Raw genomic sequence first — 22,359 nt, 5'->3', positions numbered from 1 at the left:
TACCTATATGTGGTATTTCACCGCCACTCGAAGTAAATTTACATTTGCTACCTTTAAAATCTTCAAAATAATTCCTTGTTTTTGCAATACATAGCTCATGGGAAAGTAGCCTAAAAACTATTGTGGTAATGAATATGTCGCTTATGTATCTGATACGTCGCAAACGTATCTATAATTTCTTATGTTCCATGCTACTTTTATGATGATACTCACATGTTTTATACACACTTTATGTCATTATTATGCATTTTCCGGCACTAACCTATTGACGAGATGCCGAAGAGTCAGTTGCTGTTTTCTGCTGTTTTTGGTTTCAGAAATCCTACAAAGGAAATATTCTCGGAATCGGACGAAATCAACGCCTAATATCTTATTTTTCCCGGAAGCTTCCAGAGCACCGAAGAGGGGCCAGAGGGGAGCCAGGGTGCCCCACCCCACATGGCGGCGCGACCAAGGGGAGGCGCCCCCTAGTGTGTGGGTCCCCCAGGGCCCCTCCGAATCCGCCTCTTCGCCTATAAGACTCCTCGTGACCTAAAATTTCGACACCAATAAGCCATGATACGGAAAACCTTCCAGAGCCGCCACCATTGCGAAGCCAAGATTCGGGGGACAGAAGTCTCTGTTCCGGCACGCCGCCGGGACGGGGAATTGCCCCCGGAAGCCATCACCACCGCCATCTTCATCGCCATCGCTGTCTCCCATGATGAGGAGGGAGTAGTTCTCCCCCGGGGCTGAGGGCTCTACCGGTAGCTATGTGGTTCATCTCTCTCCCATGTACTTCAATACAATGATCTCATGAGCTACCTTACATGATTGAGATCCATATGATGAGCTTTGTATCACTATTAATCTATGTGCTACTCTAATGATGTTATTAAAGTAATCTATTCCTCCTCCATGATGTAATGTTGACAGTGTGTGCATCATGTAGTACTTGGCGTAGGTTATGATTGTAATCTCTTGTGGATTATGAAGTTAACTATTACTATGATAGTATTGATGCAATCTATTCCCCCTTTCATAGCTATTGTCGACAGTGTGTATGCGATGTTAGTACTCGGTCTAAATTGCAACGGTCTATTATGCACTCTAGAGGTTACTTAAATATGAACTCCAGATGTTGTGGAGCTTGTTAACTCCAGCTTGAGGTGTGCTTTTATAGCCCTACACAATGAATGGTGTTTGTTATCCAGCAAGAGAGTGTAGAGTAGTTTTATTATGTGATCATTGTTGAGAGTGTCCACTAGTGAAAGTAGGATCCCTAGGCCTTGTTTCCAAATATCGAATCTCCGTTTATTTACTGTTCTGCTGCATGTTTACTTGCTGCCATATTTATTTCAGATTGTTATTACCACTCATATTCATCCATATCACTTGTATTTCACTATCTCTTCGCCGAACTAGTGCACCTATACATCTGACAAGTGTATTAGGTGTGTTGGGGACACAAGAGACTTCTTGTATCGTAATTGCAGGGTTGCTTGAGAGGGATATCTTTGACCTCTTCCTCCCTGAGTTCGAGAAACCTTGGGTGATTCACTTAAGGGAAACTTGCTGCTGTTCTACAAACCTCTGCTCTTGGAGGCCCAACACTGTCTACAGGAATAGAAGCGTGCGTAGACATCAAGCTATTTTCTGGCGCCGTTGCCGGGGAGGTTAGGTAAAAGGTATTCACATCCTCCGACTACTAAGCTATTTCCTAGCATTGTTGCCGGTGTGTGAGTGCTCGAAGCTATTTCCTTTAGATCCTGCAATTGCATCTTTTTGTTTCTTGTTATTATTTTTCACTAGTTAGGCATAATGGAAAATAACAGTGAGCTTTTTAATCTATTTCCTGAGTTAAGGCATGAATTGTGTGATGCGAAAATTTAAAAACCTATGGAACCTTATTTGCATGCTAGTAGCAATGTTATTAGTATGAAAGCAATTACTCCTAATGCTATGGAGAAGTATAAGCTTGGGGAAGCTAGTTTTTATGATCTTTTTAGCTTCCCATCTTTAGGGGAGAAAATTTGCTTTGATAATACTTTATCTCCCATATGTGATAACTCTAATGATGCTTGTGATATTTTAATTCCACCTACTGAAAGTATTCCTTTCAAGATACCCATGAAAATTATTGAACGTGTTATGGATAACCGCTATGAAGGGGATGGAACTGTCCATCCTGGAGATCATTTACTATTTTTGCATGAATTATGGGGGTTATTCAAGTGTGCAGGTATCTCTATGGATGAAGTGAGAAAGAAACTATTCTCCATGTCGCTGTCTGGTAAAGCGGCGCATTGGTATAAATTGCTGAAGAATAGTCATTCTCTTGGTTGGGAGGAAATTGTATCTCTCTTTTATTCTAAATTTTATCCTCCTCATGAAGTGCATATTGATAGGAATTACATTTATAACTTTTATCCTCGTGATGGAGAGAGTATTTCCCAAGCATGGGGGAGATTAAAGTCACTAATGCTCAAATGTCCCATTCATGAGCTCCCCCGTAATGTTATTATTAATAATTTTTATGCAAGGCTTTCAAGACATCACAAGGACTATCTAGATGCCTATTTGGAGGGATCTTTCACCAGCAAGGAGGTTGAAGCTAGATGGGATCTTCTTGAAAGAATTCAGGAGAATACTGAAGATTGGGAGAACGACAAAGGTGAAGAATCAGGTATAAATTATGATTATGAATGCATTGAAACTTTTATGGATACTGATAAAATTCGAAATATGAGTGCTACTTATGGTCTTGACTCTCAAGTTGTTGCAAATCTTTACAAAGCTTTTGCCTCTCAATTTGAATTGCCTAGGAAGAATTTTGATAAGTATCATGAACCATTTAAAGATGCTTGCATGAAGGATGAAATTGTTGTTGATGATTGCAATAAACATGCCCAAACTTCTGAAAATGATATTTCTTATAAGCATGTTAATTTTTGTGGAATGCATAGACCTTGTGGAATTAATCAAATCGAAGACGAATATTGTATCCATCATGGGAATGAAAAAACTAGAAAGTGGTCTAGGGCTCTAGATGATCTTGGTGAAAAAGTTTGTGCCCTCTATCCTTTTATTTGTGAACTTTGCCATAGAGTGGGTCATTTTAATTTTCAATGCTCCTCCAATGATAATTCGAACCCCATGAGTGCTGCAAATTTGTATTGTGATGATGAAATTACTCCTAATCAGCATGATGAACTTACTTTATTTTTGTGGTGTGAAGAGTTATCAAGAAAAATCTCTTTGTTACATATGGGTGATCTTGATATTGATGATGTCCTACATGGGTGTTTTTCTTATTGCATCGATAATTGCCATACAAATACTTACATACAAAATATTTTAGAAGACGACACTTTGCCAAAATATGATAGGACCTCTGTGTGTTTTGAACTCATTAATGAAAAGGAGGAATCCTCCCAAGTTTCTTGTATTGTTTCTGGAAATAAAACAGGTTATGTGGAGAAGCCTCTCATCAAGCCTCTCCCTCCTAAAGAAAGGAACGAGGAGAACGAGAAGAAGAAGAAGGGAACAAAGAAGAAGAAGAAGAAGAAGAAGAAGAAGGGGAATAAAAAGAAAGAGGTAACAGCATATCCCCGCGTGTATGAGATAACGATAGGTAACCGTAAGTGTGTTGCTCCTGATGATTATTATGATAATGAATCTGAGTACAATGATCTTCCTATGCCCTTTACCTACATTAGTGATCATGATTTGAAAGAGCACACTACTTTTGATATTGAAAATCTCTGGGAAACTAATTCTGAAAATGATGATGTTAATAATTGCCATAGTATCAGTACTATCCATGCTTCCTCCCATAATGATATAGAAAGCTCTAAGCTTGGGGATGAGGTGTTTGAAAATCCTTTTGCTACTGATCATTATATGTTTGATACATCTCCTTCTAGTAACAATGATGGTATGGTCACAGATGAACATACTGTGAAAGATAACTATTCTATTGCTTATGATGACACTATGCCTCCAATCTTGATGATTATTATAAAGAATGCTATGATATAGGTTATAACTATCCTTATGAAACTTGTCATAGTTATGATTGGATTGCCAAAAACAATTCCCTTAGTATGCAACTTGTTTACCATGTTCAAATTCTTGATAATGATCCTGCTCCAATTACTATTAATGAGTAGAATTCTTCTTATGCCAAAATTAATGATACTTTTATGCATATGAACCATGATAAGAATGTTTTAAGTGATGGTTATATTGTGGATTTCATCAATGATGCTACTGAAAGTTATTATGAGAGAGGGAAACATGATTATATGCATCTTAATAATATTAAGTTTCCCCTCTTTATGTTGAGAATCTTGAAGTTGCGCTTGTGTTGCCTTTCTATGTTTGTCGCGTTATGCTTACATGACTTGTTTATTTATAAGATTCCTTTTCATAGGAAGTGGGTTAGGCTTAAATTTGTTTCATACTTGCTTTTTGATACTCTCTTTGCTTCAACTCTTATTCCTTATGTGAGCATCATTAAAATTACTGAGCCCATCTTAATGGCTATAAAGAAATCACTTCTTGGGAGATAACCCATGTTTTTATTTTACTACAGCAATTTTTGTTTTATATTTGTGTCTTGGAAGTTGTTACTACTGTAGCAACCTCTCCTTATCTTTATTTTATTGCATTTTTGTGCCAAGTAAAGTCTTTGATAGTAAAGATGATACTAGATTTGGATTACTGCGCAGAAACAGATTTCTTGCTGTCACGAATTTGAGTAGGATTCTCTGTAGGTAACTCAGAAAAATCTGCCAATTTACGTGAGTGATCCTCAGATATGTACGGAACTTTCATTCAATTTGAGCATTTTCATCTGAGCAAGTTTAGTGCCCCAGAAAAATTCGTCTTTACGGACTGTTCTGTTTTGACAGATTCTGCATTTTATTTCGCATTGCCTCTTTTGCTATGTTGGATGGATTTCTTTGTTCCATTAACTTTCAGTAGCTTTGTGCAATGTCCAGAAGTGTTAAGAATGATTATGTCACCTCTGAATATGTGAATTTTTGATTATGCACTAACCCTCTAATGAGTTTGTTTTGAGTTTGGTGTGGAGGAAGTTTTCAAGGGTCAAGAGAGGAGGATTATACAATATGATCAAGGAGAGTGAAAACTCTAAGCTTGGGGATGCCCCCGTGGTTCATCCCTGCATATTTCAAGAAGACTCAAGCATCTAAGCTTGGGGATGCCCAAGGCATCCCCTTCTTCATCGACAATTTTATCAGGTCACCTCTAGTGAAACTATATGTTTATTCCGTCACATCTTATGTGCTTTACTTGGAGCGTCTGTGTGCTTTTATTTTCGTTTTGTTATTTTTATTCTCTGAATAAATTCATGCTTATGTGGGAGAGAGACACACTCCGCTGGTTCATATGAACACTGGTGTTCTTAGCTTTACTTTTAATGTTCATGGCGAAGGTTGAAAACTGCTTCGTTCATTGTTATTTGGTTGGAAACAGAAAATGCTTCATGTGGTAATTGGTATATTGTCTTGGATAATTTGATACTTGGCAATTGTTTTGCTCAATAGATCATGATTAAGTTCCTGCACCATGTAGTTTAAACCTATTAGTGGAGAACTACCGTAGAGCTTGTTGAAATTGGTTTGCATGATTGGTCTCTCTAAGGTCTAGATATTTTCTGGTAAAAGTGTTTGAGCAACAAGGAAGATAGTGTAGAGTCTTATAATGCTTGCAATATGTTCTTATGTAAGTTTTGTTGTACCGGTTCATACTTGTGTTTGCTTCAAACAACCTTGCTAGCCTAAGCCTTGTATTGAGAGGGAATACTTCTCATGCATCCAAATCCTTGAGCCAAAAACTATGCCATTTGTGTCCACCATACCTACCTACTACATGGTATTTCTCTACCATTCCAAGTAAATACTTCATGTGCTACCTTTAAACAATTTAAAAGTTATTATCTCTTATTTGTGTCAATGTTTTATAGCTCATGAGGAAGTATGTGGTGTTTTATCTTTCAATCTTGTTGGGCAGCTTTCACCAATGGACTAGTGGCTTCATCCGCTTATCCAATAATTTTGCAAAAAGAGCTGGCAACGGGGTTCCCAGCCCCAATTAATTAACTTTCATTAATAATTCTCTTCACATGTTTTGCTATGATTCATCAGTAAGCAACTTAATTTTGCAAATAGACACTCCTCCATGGTATGTGAAATGTTGGAAGGTGTGGTGACCCGGCATACCACTGCATGGTGTAGTATGCAAGTCTGATATAACACCAATGAAACACCGTTCCACTAGTATTATATCGCTCAGAGTGGTACAACAGAAACATATGCGGGTCCAAGGCATGTCTATAGAATTACAACATTGACTCTGTTACATAAGATCATCACAGCCTCCTACTTTACAATGAGGTAAAACTGCAAATAAACTCCAGAAGAACGACTCGTAGTCTAATCTTATCACGGACTCTATTTGTAGAGTATTTAACTAACTATAAAGGCTATGAATAGATTCTAGCTAAGTAGGAGCTAGGTTCACGGAGCTAGTCCCCTTCTACTGCTAATCTAGGTTTTCTCCTTGTCGGATGTGGTATATGACTCCTCTGACATGGTCATGTCTCTTGAAGTAGTTGTTGACTCCTCGGCCTTTGAGTTGCACTGTAGATCTTCCTTCGATGCCTCCATATCTAAGCAGGGGATTTAAGAGTGGGATGAGTACGAGCGTACTCAACAAGTTCATTATAGGAAAGAGGTGTTTAATGCACTAGCTACAATATTAGACCAGAAAGTCTAATACCAATGCAGGTTTTCATAACCATTTCTTCAAAAGGTTGCTTTTATTCAGAAGAACTATGTCCGTCAGCCTTCACCGGTTTACTAGAACTTCATGGAGTTCCTTTCCGGCAGCGTTCGCAGTTCCATATCCCAGAACAGGGAGTGACAGGTCACGGTTCTTTACACTCTACAGAGGTGTGTTGCTTTACCCATAAGAGATCTTATCCTTGGTGCCAACCGGGCATATTCCCCGTCCACACTTCCTATGGTGTGAGGCCCGGTATAAGGTCATAGCCAATCATATTCCTCCGCTACCTCGCACACCCACCCTTTGTTGCAAACCCCGACCCTGGGTCCTCGCCGGTCCCATTATTCCCGTAATTTCAGGGTGGACCCCGACCACGACGATAGTCTGGGATTGAACCAAACTCCTTCGCCGGTAGCTGCAACCCATCATAGACCACATTACCGTGGGGAATTAGAAGGGGATCCCCACCCACCAATTGTTCCGCAAGCAGCAACCGTCTACGGTAAGCAACAGCTATACCGTGGGGAATTAGAAGGGGCTCCCCACCCACCAATTGCTCCGCAAGATACAACCGTCTACGGTAAGCGAATCCGTTGATGTACAAGAGGTGGAAATACGGTTGACTATTCCGTCCCACTCCAGATCTTATGGTTAACACGGGTATTACGGCACAAGAATCACTGGCGACATTTGTTTTTTAATCCTAGATGGATATAAACCCTTGCAATGGAACCTCCACCATATCAACACAATCCATTGTTCCATTGCCAACCACATAGTCATATTCATAGTTATGAAAATAGTGGTTTTGATTTTTATGCAATAGTGATAACCATAGTATTTTGCAAGTAATTTGATAGAAATACTCAAATGACATGAGCAAGTGATGAACTTGCCTTTCTTGACTGCAAGATTATGCAGGCAAGGTCTTCGATACGCAATAACTCCAAATTCTGAAATAGCATCATCGTCCGGTAAGGACGATGTTTAAAAGATTGGCAATAATGCATTAATGCATAAGTATGAGATGCAATCGCTCTAAGCGTGACCTAACCCCGATGATTTAGGATTAGTGAGTTGTAATGATTAGTTCAAGGTGTGTTGCACTTTTTAGAGTGATTTACAAACAAGGTTCTTATTAGGGTTTTGTTGTCTTATAATCATAAACAAGTAATGCAATATATCATAACAATAGTATTAATAGCAAACAACAATAAGATTTGGTATAATCCTAACATGTAATGAACAGTTGTTGGTTTTAGCACTATATGGCATGGTTAATGATTAATTATCATATACTTCAAAAGAATAACTTTTGAAGAACATGTTCTTTAATAAAGAACAAGGATGATAATTAGTTTGGTGGGGTTCTATGGTTGACTATGGTTCTGATTGGTTTCTGGAGTAAGGATTAGATGGATCCCAACAATGTTGGATTCATCAGCACCTAGGGCTTGTAAAGTTAAGTTAAGCCTAGGCATCCTAAGCAATTATTCATACAAGGTTGCTATCAAGATTGGTTCATCTTGTTGGTGATAGCTAGCTAGGGTTTATAAGTCCTTATAAGCATGGTTGATGATGATTTTTTATTTACTTCAAAAGAATAACTTTTGAAGAACATACTTCTTAAGTAATAAGAAGTATATCAATTAGGGTTGAGGTTGTCTAGGTTTTATTATTGGACTTACTAAGTAAAGAATAGTTGATTCCTAAATAGGATGGTTTATAAACACCTAACACTACTAGGGTTTAGTGAGTATGGTAAATGATGCAGAATATTAGGCATGGTGGCTATTAGAGTTCATCACAATGGTGTGATGGTAAATAGGGATAAATAAGGATGATGACTTTGGTAATAGGATCTAGGGTTTTGACTTGGTTGATCCTATTTGATCATTTAGGTTTGATTTGGATGGGAACATGAAATACCAATTTATTAGGGATAGGTCTTTATTATCTTATGAAGACATGACAAGTATTTAGTTGCTACTATAGATCTATGAATGCAAAGAGGTTGACAAGATCATATCCTATAATCTAGGGTTTAGGTTTAGGGGTAATTAGGGTTCACATATAAATTAAAGGAACTAGGGTTCTTAAATGAATTTAGGGTTTTAGGGTTCCACATAAAATGACAAGGTTGTGATTTCATCCAATAGGGAATTAGGGTTTTCATATGATTAAACATAACCATAAAGAGACAATTGTTGTATTCTAATACAAGGTAATATCTAATATTTTCTTGATATGAAAAATAGAAATAAGAATTTTTCTTTTAGTATTTAGGTCTTAATAGTTTAAGATTTAAAATTGGCCCTCTAAAGTTTAGAGGAAAATTCATATTATTGTTCTTTTAATTTTAAAGTGTTTGTTTTATATTATTATTATAGAGTATTTTTCTGATACTCACTTTTATTTATTGGTTGTTATTTAATTAATTTTTAAATGGTAAAATTATTCTTTATTTCTTTTGAAAGATTTGGCTAGAGGTAGTGGGTCAGTAGTGCATTAGTGGTACACACCCATGTATACACACGTCTGAAGCTTTGGGATCAATAGCAGCACATACGCGTATACGGACGATAGGCGAATTCGTTTGGGCTCAGACCAAAGTGCGCACACACGCAACCCAGCCTTCACCGCACACGCATTCCCTGTCGATCCCACCACGCACGCCGGCACTTCTCCTCTCGATTCCCCTTTCTTTACGATGCTGCCGAGGCTGCTCCGGCCAGCCGCCGGCCATGCCCGCCGTCGCCGGCCGCATCCGCCGTCGCCGACCGGCTTCCCAGCTCCGCCACGGTATCCTCCTCCGACTCCCCTTCGAGTCACCTCCTTGCTCACGCGCGCCCGCGGCTAACCCTAGCCCGCTGGGTTGGCTTGTTCGCCGCCGGACACCGGGCGTCGCTGCGCATTCGCCCGACACGGTCGACCTCCGCTCTCTCCTCACTTCCGTGACGCCGCCACTCGCACCCACGCCGCCAACCAGAGAACCCTAGCTACTGCCGGTCGATTCGGCCATTTCCGGCCTCGGCGAGCGCTGCCATTGGTCAAGGTGGCACCGCCACGGTCGTCTCCGCTAGCTCCCCTTCACCGCCACCTGGTCCAGTACTCACGCGCCTGCGCTGGCTCCGGCCGATTCCGGCCGATTCCGTCCTCTCCGCCGCCGCTGCTCTTCGGTGTGGTCTCGCCCTCATCTCCACTGCTGGGGTTTGCTGCCGCGAAGCTGGTAGGATGGCAGTGTCCTGCTACCCTGGCATCCTCCGATGTGCTGCTGTGCTGAATTACTGGCAGGGTGTGGTGGTGGTGGTGATGTTGCTGTTCCCACTGCATCCTCGACCTCGACGCCGGCGGGACGGTGCCGCGGACGCAACCCCGGCGTCGGCCTCTTCCTCTACTCGTATGCACTACTGTGAGCCATTCCTCTACTCTCCACTCTGCCTATGACCATGTCCTGGCGTCTTGTGCTTGTGTGTGGTATATATTCAGGTTATAGTGGAGCTAATTAAAGATTGGTTTCAGTTGATCATGTTCTAGTAATTATATGTGCTGATTATTGTGCTCTATGACATGAGCTAGTCAAGTAATAAATTCACTGATAGGTGAAATATGCTTAATTAGGTGCTCCATTTGAATGAGTACTCATCCCAGCACATGTAATTTCAGTGGTACCTTAACTCTGCCAAAACTAAATGTTTGCATTCAGTTGACTATTCTTAGTGGGTTTAATTATGTAAGGAGCAAGTCTTGTTTCTTACAGGTGTATGGTTTACTTGAGATTGACAAGTACTAATTCAATAGCTAGGCAATGCTACAGGGAGATGCTTGAATTTGAATGGGTTGCTCATTCCTGGAAGATATAGCTTGCTGGTTTGCTTCTACTGTCCAAATAGAACATTCATTATACTGAAATTCCAGTTACACACCTGTGTAACTTATTGATGGGTGTATACATATAAGATGCAAATATGGTTGCTAGAAGAGGATAGTTTACTTGATGATTATCCTAGTGGCTTATCTGCTTGATTGATGTGGATTTGCTGTAGCTATGTACTACTTGATTGGCCTGGGGTGATTTCCTGGACCTTAAGTGGGTTCCTACAGTATATTCATTAATAACTGGCTGCTCTACAGGTTTGCTATATATTGATGATGCCCCTATTTGGATGATTCCTTCATCCAGGCATATATTTTACTATAAGATGTACCTTTGATAAGAACGGATACTTGTGCTTTATTTGTTGCCTAGCCAGTGATGCATAAGTTGAGGCACAGATGGAAATAAGAACAGATACTATGGTGCCTAAAATTCTCTATGATGAATCTTGCATAGCACTTATGTGCGGATCTGAGAGAATCACTTCTCATGACTTAAACTGATGGTTTATAGTTTGATCTTTGTCTAGTTCATTGCTTGCAAATACTAACCATATGCTATCTACTAGGATTTAATACTTTCTGTGGTGCCTCCTAGGAGTGTGCACAGGGATGTTTATTACTTAGTAAGATTGGTGTTGTTGGTAGTTATGCAGGGTGATTTATTAGACTTGGATCATAACTATGATCAGATGATGTTGAAAATCATCACAAACAACTCATGTTTGATAAACTATTTGATCTGGATGATATGATGCCTTTTTGGGAATAAATCCAAGTACTAGGCTCAATGAGTTTGGTATACCTATTTCCTCTCGCTAGGTTTAACTTTGTTGGTTGATGGTGATCTTGTCATGCTTATGGATTGTTGAATCATCCCCCCCTCGACTTGAGCCTGCTCCTCCCGATCTTGATACTTGCTCTGATTTGAATTGGTGATACTACTATTTTCCTGATTCATTTCATGATGGTTGCTTGGAGGTTTGGATGGAGAAAAGTTGATGTTCTTGGGCTACCCTTATCCCGTTGATGGACGTGATCAGAGTGTGGTTCATAGGCAGCTACAAGTAACATGCCTTTATACCCGGCCCCTTGTTGTCTTTGGTCGACAAAGAAGACATGCATGCAATGTGTAAGCTGTGTGCTTGCATGGCTGCTGGATATGACTGTGTGCATCTCCCCTTATGGATCAGCTCGGCAGATGAAAATATCTGCCTTCTCCATCTCTCTTTATTTTTGACATAACCACTTTGCTTTACTTTTCTTTTTTCTTTGTTTGTTTTGCAGGTGCACATTTGAACAAGAGATGATGATCTTCAAGTTTAGTTTAGAATTTGATTTTCTTTTCTTATACTAGTAATTGTAACTATATTCTTATTCTTTATTATTTTTGTAAAGACTTTGTATTATTGTGTTGATATTAATAAAGAAATGTTTTCCTTTAATGTCTTATTATGTGAATTGCCTGACTTGTTCTATATTTCAATTTCATTTGTAAGTTCATTTTCTATTTATGAGAATTGTAAATGATTGGTCGTTTATTATTGTAATAAAGTCCAAATGATTTTTCTCTTATGGATTCTCAGTTATGTTGGTCACTCATATAGTGTTATATATATTTGTTTGGAATTCAAACTTCAATTCAATTTCTCATTTGAATTCATATTATCCATTTTTATTTGAATTTAAATTGGTTCTACCCAAAACACATAAGTTCACAATGGTCATGTCGATATTTGTCGCACCCACATCGATGACTAACTCAATTCCATCGATGTAAGAGAAACTTCGATCCCTTTGACAATTTTATACAAAAGCGCGAAAATTCCCCGAATTTTCTATGCATGAATGCAATGCACACATCTATTTCCTCTATTTTTGTAACCCCAAATCCTGGGATATTACAGTCTCTACCCCTTAAACTAAACTTCGTCCTCGAAGTTTGAACTCTCTCACGTTTTGAAGTGTGGATCTGACTTGTGCAGACTACAACTTTTCTCGAACTCCGTGTTGATCTTGTTGGATATATTTGAATATATCCCTTGTCCAGATTCTTCCTGGAATCCATTAGAGTTTGTCTCTGAATCATGGTTTCTTACTTCAATCCTTTGAGTTCTTCTAACTCAATGAACTTGTTTTCCTTCTTCATTGAGGATGCAATAATTGGGATTTCTTCTTGTACTGATAGTTCTAACTGAAGACTAATTGGATAACATCCCCTTAATTGGTAACATAGGTCTTTGTTTTCCCTTACTACCAAAACTGCAATAATGGTACTTGGTAAGGTACTTACCATGGAAATGGTTTTGACGGTTTCTTTTACTAAGAAGGTTAGACTCATTTAACCTATCCAATCATGGTTTATAGTTGATACCTATAACTGTTTTGGGTTATTTAGGTTCCATGAAAGGAATCATTCTATTAGTCTATGGTTCTGGTATGGTCAACTTCCTTCGGTCTTTGGCCTTCTTGAGTTGTATTTGGTCTATGGTATTTTCTTCGTCCAACTTCTTTATGCTTAACTTACTTGAGCTTTCGTACTTCTGAGTAAATTCTACTCACTTTCTCAAGTTATAGTCCACTTCTTACTTCCTCGAGGTATAAACCTCGGCTTCTGGTCTGACATACTTCTGAAAGTAGTGTTCAACAATCTTATGAAAATAAGATCGAACTTCCTCTCAGTTCAGACCTTCTGCTTCTATAAAGCTTAAAGTATTGAGTTACTGTACATCCAACTCAATCTTTACTCTACCCCTTAGAGTTTTCTTATGGTGTTCAACTCTTTTTCTTCCAACCATTGGACTTATGGTTAGAATATTGATCCGGGTCTAGCTTATGGTTTGTATTTATTCTAAGGTCTCGCGAAGAATGTTTGTGGTGTATCCACTCAATTTGTGGACATCCAACATGAATCCTTCGACTGAATGTTTTATAGGTCATAATTATTTGGCTGACAAAATTTTATTTGTTCACAACTTCTTGGTACGAATAATCCAATTATGGACTACTTGATACTAATTGTGGCTATTTGCTATCTAAAAGGGTACTCTATTATAGGTTTTGATCAACTGGACGAGACATCCTCTACTTTATCTCGCAGTATTGATCCTATACCAATTGTGATCTTCTGATACCAACTGTGTTCTTCTTATATTTGGTATGGTTTCATAGGTTATCTTCCTTCCTTCAGGGTTTATTTTGCAAGAAAACCACTAGCTGACACTATGAATATAGTATCCTAAGTGATTTCCCATGCATTCCCTCTTCTATGTTGACTATGGATCTGCTTCAGCTTCACCATAATCACCAAATTTCTCACCTTCATGCTTCTTCCGTACTAAAGTACTCTTCTGTTGAGGTTAAGCATGAGTTTCTGATTGTGCTTCCTTCAGAGTATTGTGGTTACTTCCCACAACTTTTCTTCCTTTGTGTGATGAACCTTCATCTTGTCTTCAAGATCTTCAGAATTCGTCACTTCCTCACACGTTTACCATTACCCTCTAGATCTATAGCATCAAGTAAGAACTTGATATTGCAACATGCATTTGCATATCAAAGTCGAGCTTCATGTATGGATCTAGTCAATCAATGAAAATCCAATAAAATCCAAAAAGATCCAGCTTTGTGCTTATAATACACATCATCATAGGCCTGAATAAAATAGTTGAGTAAGACATCTCTAAACATCAGGCTCTGATGTGTAGTATCTAACACCACATAAGATAGGTCTGTATCGTGATACTTAGCACGATTATATGGGATTCTACTTTTTGTCTCAACCTTTACCTTAATTGCACATTTGCAATGAGATAAACTTGAAATAAATTGGTCTGGAATAATTAAGGTTAACCTAATTTCCTTTGGAAGTATTAACTTAACTTCCATTTTGTTGAGGACTACTTCACACTATATCTCTAGGTTCTAATCATGGCTCATCTAAACTCCTCACTATTGGAATATAGCTCCTATACTTCCAAGGTTTCTTTATAAGACTATTGTCATGATGTGCTTGACATAGTTCCCATAGTTTTGGAACATAATCTTGCACTATTGGTGAATACTTGACTTCTTATTGTACTCCTCCTAAGTATTTATGATGTTCTAGTCCATCACATAATGACTCTCAAGTGAATCATATATGATTAACAACTCTACCAGGTAAGTAAACATACTTTATTCATACCTCTCTTCCTTACCTCCCATGATTGACTCACCATGGTCCATACTACTTTATATAACTCATACTTTTCACTTACTATCAATTGTTTCACAAGTCTGGATAATTTATTTAATTATAACATGTGTTGGTACACATCTTCCAATAGGATATCTTCCTTATGGTTGTATCCTCTCTTTGGACTACCATGTATTGTATACCAACTGTGATCTACCCATCTATTGTTTAGGAACTTAATTGTGTACTACATGTTTGGGATTAGCTGACTAACTTTACTTTATCTTGGTAAGTTAGGTAAGAAATGTTGACTCAAGTGTGTGTCAAGATTATTCTCAAGTGAATATCCATCTCAAGTCATAAGAAGTATTTGGTTTACCTAGGACAACTTCCTATAGACACTACCAATCCTATAGGTCTCCTTTAAAGGGTTTTAATCCTAGGGTCAAAGCATTTGCTCTGATACCAACTGTGGTGACCCGGCATACCACTGCATGGTGTAGTATGCAAGTCTGATATAACACCAATGAAACACCGTTCCACTAGTATTATATCGCTCAGAGTGGTACAACAGAAACATATGCGGGTCCAAGGCATGTCTATAGAATTACAACATTGACTCTGTTACATAAGATCATCACAGCCTCCTACTTTACAATGAGGTAAAACTGCAAATAAACTCCAGAAGAACGACTCGTAGTCTAATCTTATCACGGACTCTATTTGTAGAGTATTTAACTAACTATAAAGGCTATGAATAGATTCTAGCTAAGTAGGAGCTAGGTTCACGGAGCTAGTCCCCTTCTACTGCTAATCTAGGTTTTCTCCTTGTCGGATGTGGTATCTGACTCCTCTGACATGGTCATGTCTCTTGAAGTAGTTGTTGACTCCTCGGCCTTTGAGTTGCACTGTAGATCTTCCTTCGATGCCTCCATATCTAAGCAGGGGATTTAAGAGTGGGATGAGTACGAGCGTACTCAACAAGTTCATTATAGGAAAGAGGTGTTTAATGCACTAGCTACAATATTAGACCAGAAAGTCTAATACCAATGCAGGTTTTCATAACCATTTCTTCAAAAGGTTGCTTTTATTCAGAAGAACTATGTCCGTCAGCCTTCACCGGTTTACTAGAACTTCATGGAGTTCCTTTCCGGCAGCGTTCGCAGTTCCATATCCCGGAACAGGGAGTGACAGGTCACGGTTCTTTACACTCTGCAGAGGTGTGTTGCTTTACCCATAAGAGATCTTATCCTTGGTGCCAACCAGGCATATTCCCCGTCCACACTTCCTATGGTGTGAGGCCCGGTATAAGGTCATAGCCAATCATATTCCTCCGCTACCTCGCACACCCACCCTTTGTTGCAAACCCCGACCCTGGGTCCTCGCCGGTCCCATTATTCCCGTAATTTCAGGGTGGACCCCGACCACGACGATAGTCTGGGATTGAACCAAACTCCTTCGCCGGTAGCTGCAACCCATCATAGACCACATTACCGTGGGGAATTAGAAGGGGATCCCCACCCACCAATTGTTCCGCAAGCAGCAACCGTCTACGGTAAGCAACAGCTATACCGTGGGGAATTAGAAGGGGCTCCCCACCCACCAATTGCTCCGCAAGATACGACCGTCTACGGTAAGCGAATCCGTTGATGTACAAGAGGTGGAAATACGGTTGACTATTCCGTCCCACTCCAGATCTTATGGTTAACACGGGTATTACGGCACAAGAATCACTGGCGACATTTGTTGTTTAATCCTAGATGGATATAAACCCTTGCAATGGAACCTCCACCATATCAACACAATCCATTGTTCCATTGCCAACCACATAGTCATATTCATAGTTATGAAAATAGTGGTTTTGATTTTTATGCAATAGTGATAACCATAGTATTTTGCAAGTAATTTGATAGAAATACTCAAATGACATGAGCAAGTGATGAACTTGCCTTTCTTGACTGCAAGATTATGCAGGCAAGGTCTTCGATACGCAATAACTCCAAATTTTGAAATAGCATCATCGTCCGGTAAGGACGATGTTTAAAAGATTGGCAATAATGCATTAATGCATAAGTATGAGATGCAATCGCTCTAAGCGTGACCTAACCCCGATGATTTAGGATTAGTGAGTTGTAATGATTAGTTCAAGGTGTGTTGCACTTTTTAGAGTGATTTACAAACAAGGTTCTTATTAGGGTTTTGTTGTCTTATAATCATAAACAAGTAATGCAATATATCATAACAATAGTATTAATAGCAAACAACAATAAGATTTGGTATAATCCTAACATGTAATGAACAGTTGTTGGTTTTAGCACTATATGGCATGGTTAATGATTAATTATCATATACTTCAAAAGAATAACTTTTGAAGAACATGTTCTTTAATAAAGAACAAGGATGATAATTAGTTTGGTGGGGTTCTATGGTTGACTATGGTTCTGATTGGTTTCTGGAGTAAGGATTAGATGGATCCCAACAATGTTGGATTCATCAGCACCTAGGGCTTGTAAAGTTAAGTTAAGCCTAGGCATCCTAAGCAATTATTCATACAAGGTTGCTATCAAGATTGGTTCATCTTGTTGGTGATAGCTAGCTAGGGTTTATAAGTCCTTATAAGCATGGTTGATGATGATTTTTTATTTACTTCAAAAGAATAACTTTTGAAGAACATACTTCTTAAGTAATAAGAAGTATATCAATTAGGGTTGAGGTTGTCTAGGTTTTATTATTGGACTTACTAAGTAAAGAATAGTTGATTCCTAAATAGGATGGTTTATAAACACCTAACACTACTAGGGTTTAGTGAGTATGGTAAATGATGCAGAATATTAGGCATGGTGGCTATTAGAGTTCATCACAATGGTGTGATGGTAAATAGGGATAAATAAGGATGATGACTTTGGTAATAGGATCTAGGGTTTTGACTTGGTTGATCCTATTTGATCATTTAGGTTTGATTTGGATGGGAACATGAAATACCAATTTATTAGGGATAGGTCTTTATTATCTTATGAAGACATGACAAGTATTTAGTTGCTACTATAGATCTATGAATGCAAAGAGGTTGACAAGATCATATCCTATAATCTAGGGTTTAGGTTTAGGGGTAATTAGGGTTCACATATAAATTAAAGGAACTAGGGTTCTTAAATGAATTTAGGGTTTTAGGGTTCCACATAAAATGACAAGGTTGTGATTTCATCCAATAGGGAATTAGGGTTTTCATATGATTAAACATAACCATAAAGAGACAATTGTTGTATTCTAATACAAGGTAATATCTAATATTTTCTTGATATGAAAAATAGAAATAAGAATTTTTCTTTTAGTATTTAGGTCTTAATAGTTTAAGATTTAAAATTGGCCCTCTAAAGTTTAGAGGAAAATTCATATTATTGTTCTTTTAATTTTAAAGTGTTTGTTTTATATTATTATTATAGAGTATTTTTCTGATACTCACTTTTATTTATTGGTTGTTATTTAATTAATTTTTAAATGGTAAAATTATTCTTTATTTCTTTTGAAAGATTTGGCTAGAGGTAGTGGGTCAGTAGTGCATTAGTGGTACACACCCATGTATACACACGTCTGAAGCTTTGGGATCAATAGCAGCACATACGCGTATACGGACGATAGGCGAATTCGTTTGGGCTCAGACCAAAGTGCGCACACACGCAACCCAGCCTTCACCGCACACGCATTCCCTGTCGATCCCACCACGCACGCCGGCACTTCTCCTCTCGATTCCCCTTTCTTTACGATGCTGCCGAGGCTGCTCCGGCCAGCCGCCGGCCATGCCCGCCGTCGCCGGCCGCATCCGCCGTCGCCGACCGGCTTCCCAGCTCCGCCACGGTATCCTCCTCCGACTCCCCTCTTCGGAGTCACCTCCTTGCTCACGCGCGCCCGCGGCTAACCCTAGCCCGCGGGTTGGCTTGTTCGCCGCCGGACACCGGCGCCGCTGCGCATTCGCCCGACACGGTCGACCTCCGCTCTCTCCTCACTTCCGTGACGCCGCCACTCGCACCCACGCCGCCAACCAGAGAACCCTAGCTACTGCCGGCCGATTCGGCCATTTCCGGCCTCGGCGAGCGCTGCCATTGGTCAAGGTGGCACCGCCACGGTCGTCTCCGCCAGCTCCCCTTCACCGCCACCTGGTCCAGTACTCACGCGCCTGCGCTGGCTCCGGCCGATTCCGGCCGATTCCGTCCTCTCCGCCGCCGCTGCTCTTCGGTGTGGCCTCGCCCTCATCTCCACTGCTGGGGTTTGCTGCCGCGAAGCTGGTAGGATGGCAGTGTCCTGCTACCCTGGCATCCTCCGATGCGCTGCTGTGCTGAATTACTGGCAGGGTGTGGTGGTGGTGGTGATGTTGCTGTTCCCACTGCATCCTCGACCTCGACGCCGGCGGGACGGTGCCGCGGACGCAACCCCGGCGTCGGCCTCTTCCTCTACTCGTATGCACTACTGTGAGCCATTCCTCTACTCTCCACTCTGCCTATGACCATGTCCTGGCGTCTTGTGCTTGTGTGTGGTATATATTCAGGTTATAGTGGAGCTAATTAAAGATTGGTTTCAGTTGATCATGTTCTAGTAATTATATGTGCTGATTATTGTGCTCTATGACATGAGCTAGTCAAGTAATAAATTCACTGATAGGTGAAATATGCTTAATTAGGTGCTCCATTTGAATGAGTACTCATCCCAGCACATGTAATTTTAGTGGTACCTTAACTCTGCCAAAACTAAATGTTTGCATTCAGTTGACTATTCTTAGTGGGTTTAATTATGTAAGGAGCAAGTCTTGTTTCTTACAGGTGTATGGTTTACTTGAGATTGACAAGTACTAATTCAATAGCTAGGCAATGCTACAGGGAGATGCTTGAATTTGAATGGGTTGCTCATTCCTGGAAGATATAGCTTGCTGGTTTGCTTCTACTGTCCAAATAGAACATTCATTATACTGAAATTCCAGTTACACACCTGTGTAACTTATTGATGGGTGTATACATATAAGATGCAAATATGGTTGCTAGAAGAGGATAGTTTACTTGATGATTATCCTAGTGGCTTATCTGCTTGATTGATGTGGATTTGCTGTAGCTATGTACTACTTGATTGGCCTGGGGTGATTTCCTGGACCTTAAGTGGGTTCCTACAGTATATTCATTAATAACTAGCTGCTCTACAGGTTTGCTATATATTGATGATGCCCCTATTTGGATGATTCCTTCATCCAGGCATATATTTTACTATAAGATGTACCTTTGATAAGAACGGATACTTGTGCTTTATTTGTTGCCTAGCCAGTGATGCATAAGTTGAGGCACAGATGGAAATAAGAACAGATACTATGGTGCCTAAAATTCTCTATGATGAATCTTGCATAGCACTTATGTGCGGATCTGAGAGAATCACTTCTCATGACTTAAACTGATGGTTTATAGTTTGATCTTTGTCTAGTTCATTGCTTGCAAATACTAACCATATGCTATCTACTAGGATTTAATACTTTCTGTGGTGCCTCCTAGGAGTGTGCACAGGGATGTTTATTACTTAGTAAGATTGGTGTTGTTGGTAGTTATGCAGGGTGATTTGTTAGACTTGGATCATAACTATGATCAGATGATGTTGAAAATCATCACAAACAACTCATGTTTGATAAACTATTTGATCTGGATGATATGATGCCTTTTTGGGAATAAATCCAAGTACTAGGCTCAATGAGTTTGGTATACCTATTTCCCTCTGCTAGGTTTAACTTTGTTGGTTGATGGTGATCTTGTCATGCTTCTGGATTGTTGAATCATCACCCCCTCGACTTGAGCCTGCTCCTCCTGATCTTGATACTTGCTCTGATTTGAATTGGTGATACTACTATTTTCCTGATTCATTTCATGATGGTTGCTGGAGGTTTGGATGGAGAAAAGTTGATGTTCTTGGGCTACCCTTATCCTGTTGATGGACGTGATCAGAGAGTGTGGTTCATAGGCAGCTACAAGTAACATGCCTTTATACCCGGCCCCCTTGCTGTCTTTGGTCGACAGCAAGACATGCATGCAATGTGTAAGCTGTGTGCTTGCATGGCTGCTGGATATGACTGTGTGCATCTCCCCTTATGGATCAGCTCGGCAGATGAAAATATCTGCCTTCTCCATCTCTCTTTATTTTTGACATAACCACTTTGCTTTACTTTTCTTTTTTCTTTGTTTGTTTTGCAGGTGCACATTTGAACAAGAGATGATGATCTTCAAGTTTAGTTTAGAATTTGATTTTCTTTTCTTATACTAGTAATTGTAACTATATTCTTATTCTTTATTATTTTTGTAAAGACTTTGTATTATTGTGTTGATATTAATAAAGAAATGTTTTCCTTTAATGTCTTATTATGTGAATTGCCTGACTTGTTCTATATTTCAATTTCATTTGTAAGTTCATTTTCTATTTATGAGAATTGTAAATGATTGGTCGTTTATTATTGTAATAAAGTCCAAATGATTTTTCTCTTATGGATTCTCAGTTATGTTGGTCACTCATATAGTGTTATATATATTTGTTTGGAATTCAAACTTCAATTCAATTTCTCATTTGAATTCATATTATCCATTTTTATTTGAATTTAAATTGGTTCTACCCAAAACACATAAGTTCACAATGGTCATGTCGATATTTGTCGCACCCACATCGATGACTAACTCAATTCCATCGATGTAAGAGAAACCTCGATCCCTTTGACAATTTTATACAAAAGCGCGAAAATTCCCCGAATTTTCTATGCATGAATGCAATGCACACATCTATTTCCTCTATTTTTGTAACCCCAAATCCTGGGATATTACAGAAGGCACCCGAGGATTCGGTTAGCCATGGCTTGTGAAAGCAAAGGTTGGAAGGAGTGTCACCCAAAAAATAAAAATAAAACTACACTAAAGTACATGTGTAAACAAAAGAGAAGAGGGATGATCTACCTTGCTGGTAGAGATAACGTCCTTCATGGGAGCCGCTCTTTGAAAGTCTGTTTGGCAGGGGAGTTAGAGTGCCCACTACCATTCGTTGACAACAAAAAACACCTCTCAAAACTTTACTTTTATGCTCTCTATATGATTTCAAAACTTGAAAAGCTCTAGCACATGATTTTATCCCTGCTTCCCTCTGCGAAGGGCCTTTCATTTACTTTATGTTGAGTCAGTTTACCCATTTCTTTCTATCTTAGAAGCAAACACTTGTGTCAACTGTGTGCATTGATTCTTACATACTTGCTTATTTGCATTCATCATATTACTTTGTGTTGACAATTATCCATGAGATATACATGTTGAAGTTGAAAGCAACTGCTCAAACTTATATCTTCCTTTGTGTTGCTTCAAAACTTTCTACTAAGAATCTATTGCTTTATGAGTTAACTCCTATGCAAGTCTTATTGATGCTTGTCTTGAAAGTACTATTCATGAAAAGTCTTTGCTATATGATTCAGTTGTTTATTCATTGTCTTTACCATTGCTTCGAATCACTTCATTCAT

The 22,359-nt window shown here is 39.3% G+C and overlaps 1 long non-coding RNA gene across 1 annotated transcript; it reads left to right on the top strand.

Annotated features, from left to right (window-relative positions):
* The first annotated feature begins 18,547 nt into the window (after positions 1–18,547).
* On the top strand, positions 18,548–21,218 carry LOC127334555 (uncharacterized). Its single transcript, XR_011747252.1, has 2 exons — positions 18,548–19,308; positions 19,657–21,218. It is a non-coding gene; the product is annotated as an uncharacterized lncRNA (long non-coding RNA).
* Positions 21,219–22,359: the final 1,141 nt, after the last annotated feature.

This window comes from Lolium perenne, chromosome 6, assembly GCF_019359855.2.
Source record: "Lolium perenne isolate Kyuss_39 chromosome 6, Kyuss_2.0, whole genome shotgun sequence".
In the NCBI taxonomy this organism is placed as follows: domain Eukaryota; kingdom Viridiplantae; phylum Streptophyta; class Magnoliopsida; order Poales; family Poaceae; genus Lolium; species Lolium perenne.
This window is presented reverse-complemented; position numbering and strand designations above follow the sequence as displayed.